The sequence below is a fragment of the Chiloscyllium plagiosum genome, chromosome 33, assembly GCF_004010195.1.
Source record: "Chiloscyllium plagiosum isolate BGI_BamShark_2017 chromosome 33, ASM401019v2, whole genome shotgun sequence".
Lineage (NCBI taxonomy): Eukaryota > Metazoa > Chordata > Chondrichthyes > Orectolobiformes > Hemiscylliidae > Chiloscyllium > Chiloscyllium plagiosum.
Window position 1 is genome coordinate 10,366,251 of NC_057742.1, and position 4,456 is coordinate 10,370,706.

Below are 4,456 nucleotides of genomic sequence, written 5' to 3' on the forward strand. Positions count from 1 at the left end.
ACGACCCAGCAGAGGGTCCTCCGTCGTCGCCCGCACCACGGCCCTCGTGGTTATCGAGGTCCTCCCCAGGGGCCGGAGGAGTGGAGGCAGTAGGATGCCCTGCTGTAGCCCCTGGGGGTTTTGTCAAGTCGGGCCACGGTGCGGGACAGTCGAGGGGCACCATTGGCTCATCCACCGGAGAGGGGCGGCAGCACCGCCGGCGCGCTGCTGGAGAGTCCCTCCCCTCCAAGGGCTGGTGTCTCTTCCCCAGAGAGACCGGGGGGGATTTATGGGCCTTTCCCTGCCCGCCTCGGTGGTCACGGGGCCCGGGGTCCCTCCCCACAGCCTTTCCAGGAATACGAATGGCTGGGGGATGACAGGGGGCGTGGCCAGGGTGGGGAGGGCCAGCCGTGTCACTTCCTGCCCCGCCCCAGGTTTATCAGGTGAGGGCGGGGCAGGGGTCCGGTTCCCTCTCCGGGGCCCGGTCGCTGCAGAGGGTGGGCCAGCGGTGGTTCCCCCCAGGTTAGTGCCAGGGTGTGGCTGGCTGGGTTGGGCAGGGCTCGGGGGCCCCCGGGCCAGGTGTCACGGCGCCAGGATTGGGCGTTAAAGCCCGAGGTGTTTCTCCATCGGGGTGGGGAGTGGGTGTGGGGTCAGTGGGGTTAGGGTCGGGTACGGGTTCGGGGGTTTGAGGGTCAGGGTTCCTGTGCCAGGGCAACGCTGGCACGGCCACAGGGCATTGTCGTGCCGGGGCAGGGCAGGTCGTGGGCTAGGTTCCGGGGAAGGGGATAGGGTGGTCTCCCCGTGGGCAGGCCTGACGCGTCGCGTCTTCTTCCGTGCCTTCTGGCCAGCCGGACGCTCACTCTCCTCCCTGCCAGAGTCTGGAACATTGCAAGCCCCTGGCTTAGCCTCCGGTGCCGGGGCCTGTGGTGTTGGCTTCGGGGGAGGGGGAGTGAGTGCGGCAGCACCACCATCAGCCATCGGGGCGGGCTGGGCAGCCTTTTGGGTGGGGCAGTTTTTCCCTTATGTGCCCCACCTCGCGGCACAGGTGACACCGCACACCGTCCGCCGTCCAGAAGGTGCGGTAGGCCACACCCTCATGGAGGACAGTGAATGAGCCCTCGGTGACCTCCTCCCAGGCCAGGCAAATGAACACCTGGCGTCGGAAGGAGTAGATGTGTTGGAGGGCAGGGTCCTTCAGACCGAGCAGGAGCGGCTGGACCCCTGACCGGATTTCCCCCAAGGTGGCGAGGTGGGGGAGAAGGAGCTCGCTGGCAATGAAGGGCGGGACGTTAGAGATCACGACCCTCTGGGCCGTAACCTCCAGAGGGTCGACGGGCAGATGTGTCCCGCCCACAGTGAGCCCCCTCTCCACGGCCAGGTGGACCGCCTGCTCGGTCTTCAGAAAGACTACGGCCTTCCCGTACATCTGGGCCGCAGAGATGATGGCCAGTGGGCCGACCACACTAGCCATGGCCTTGCTGCAGGCCTCGATGGTCATGTTGGGGTGGGGATAGGCCTTTACCCCCAGGCGTTTGGTCAGGTGCCTGAAGGGGCTTACATTCGAGACTGGGGTGGTGGCAGCCGAGCCTAAGGCAGCGGCTACCCCGGCGTAGGTGCGGCTGGGCCCGGCGACTTTCAGGTGGGCCCCCTGGTAGCGGCAGTGGTGGGGGTTCTTCTTCTTGTTCTTGTTCTTGTTCTTCTTCTCCGACCTCCACCAAGGGCCAGTGCCTCTTCCCCAGAGAGACCGAGGGGGATGTATGAGCCTTCCCCGCCTCGGTGGTCATGGGGCCTGGGGTCCCTCCCCCCAGCCTTTCCAGGAATACGAATGGCTGGGGGAAGACAGGGGGCATGGCCAGGGTGGGGAGGGCCAGCTGTGTCACTTCCTGCCCCGCCCTGGATTTATTAGGTGAGGGCGGGTAGGGCAGGGGTCCGGCTCCCTCTCCGGGGTCTGGAGACACGGTCGCCGCAGGAGGTGGGCCAGTGGTGGTTTCCCCCCAGGTTAGTGCCAGGGCGTGGCTGGGTTGGGCAGGGCTCAAGCTCGAGCTCCCCCGGGCCAGGTGTCACGGCGCCAGGGTCAGGCGTTAAAGCCCGAGGGGTTTCTCCATCGGGGTGGGGAGTGGGAGTGGGGTTAGGGTCAGGTACGGGTTCGGGGGTTTGAGGGTCGGGGTTCCTGCGCCAGGGCGACACTGGCACAGCCGCAGGGGCATTGTCGTGCCGGGGCAGGGCAGGTCGTGGGTTAGGTGTCGGGGAAGGAGATAGGGTCGTCTCCCTGTGGGCAGGCTTGACACGCCACGTCTTTTTCTGTGCCTTCTGGATGGCCGGACGCTCACCCCCCCTCCCTGCCAGAGGCTGAAGTGTTGGAAGCCTCTGGCTTCGGTGCCGGGGCGGGAGGGGGAGTGTGTGCGGCGGCACCACCATCAGCCATTGGCACGGATTGGGCAGCCTTCTGGGTGGGGCAGTTTTTCCTTATGTGCCCCACCTCATGGCACAGGTGGCACCACACGCCGTCCGCCGTCCAGAAGGCGCAGTAGGCCACGCCCTCGTGGAGGATCGTAAAATTACCCTCGGTGACATCCTCCCGGGCCAAGCAGATAAATACCTGGCGCCGGAAGGAGTAGATGTGTCGGAGGGCAGGGTCCTTCAGACCGAGCAGGAGCGGTTGGACCCCTGACCGGATTTCCCCCAGGGTGGTGAGGTGGGGAAGAAGGAGCTCACTCGAATTGAAGGGCGGGACGTTGGAGATCACGACCCTCTGGGCCGTAACCTCCAGAGGGTCAATGGGCAAATGTGTCCCGCCCACAGTGAGCCCCCTCTCCACGGCCAGGTGGACCGCCTGCTCGGTCTTCAGGAAAAAGACGGCCTTCCCGTACATCCCGTGGGCCGACCACACTAGTCATGGCCTTGCTGCAGGCCTCGATGGTCATGTTGGGGTGGGGATAGGCCTTTACCCCCAGGCGTTTGGTGAGGTGCCTGAAGGGGGTTGACGTCGCAGCCGGGGTTGGGACAGCCGAGCCCAAGGCAGCGGCTACCCCGGCGTAGGTTCGGCTGGGCCCCGCGACCTTCGGGCTCGCCATACTCTGCTGCTGGACGTTGGCAGGCCCCAGGCAGCAGCGGCAGAGGTGGGCCTCCAGCAGCAGCAGTGGTGGTGGGGGTTGTAGGGAGGGGCCAAGGCGAATCCCAGGCAGCAGTGGAGGAGGTAGGCCTCAGGCGACAACAGCAGTGGAGGCAGGCCTCGGGCGAGTCCTAGGTTGGCCCTCAGTCACGGCGGTGGAGGCAGACCTGTTGGGGAGGGACCCCAAGGCAAGTCCCAGGCAGCCCCAAAATTGAGTCCCAGGCAGCAGTGGTGGAGGTCCTGGGGAGGGGCCCAAGGCGAGTCCCAGGCAGCGGTGGTGGAGGCAGGCCTCAGACAACAGCAGCAGTGGAGGCAGGCCTCTGGCAGGTCCTGGGCAGGCCCTTGGTCACAGTGGTGGGGGCAGACCTGTTGGGGAGGATCTCCAGGCAGCCCCAAAATTGAGCCCCAGGCAGCAGCAGTGGAGGTGGGCCTTCAGCAGTGGCAGTGGTGGAGGTCCTGGGAGGGGCCCCAAGGCAAGTCCCAGGCTGAAGCAGTGAGGTAGGCCCCAAGCAGCAACAGCTGAGGCAAGTCTGGGCGGGGTCCCAGAGACCAGCAGTGGGAGTGCTGGTTTCTCCTTTTCCTTCTCCTTCTGCTACTCCTACTCCTACTCCTTCTCTCTTCCTGTAGGGCAGCTGGTCTAGGGATAGTCGCCTTCACTCAAGTGGCCAGTGACAAACACTGCCCTTCACATCAAAGGGCAGTGACACTCCTGTTTTTTTTCTTCTCTTTTTTTTTATACGTGTGAGACACAGTGAAAGACACAAAGTGCACGAATCTTTATTCAAATTCCACCACCAGGAAGATAGGAAAACACCCGGGTAACCAGTGACAAACACTGCCCTTCATTTCCTCTTTATGTATATATATTTTTTTTTCTTTTTCTTTCATGTGAAAGACACAAAGTGCACCAATCTTTATTCAAACTCCACCACCAGGAAGATAGGAAAACACCCGGGTGGCCAGTGACAAACACTGCCCTTCACATCAAAGGACAGTGCTGTGTGATCAAAACAGTGAAGGGGAGGGTAGGGACTAAATCAAAATAGAATTGGAGGGAGAAATGATGCACTCCACTCCCTGCGGCGCCCACCTCTCCCAGAACAACTCCAGGGTGTTGGTCGACGCCGCGTGCTCCTTCTCCAAGGACACCCGGGCTCTAACGTAACCGCGGAAGAGGGGCAGGCAGTCGGCCCTAAAGACCCCCTCCACGGCCCGCTGCCTGAACCTGTTAATGGCCAGTTTGGCCAGGCCCAGGAGCAGACCCACGAGGAGATCTTCAGACCTGCCCTCCTTCCTCCGTACCGGGTGCCCAAAGATCAGGAGCGTGGGACTGAAGTGCAGCCAAAAACAGAGGAGAAAGTTTTT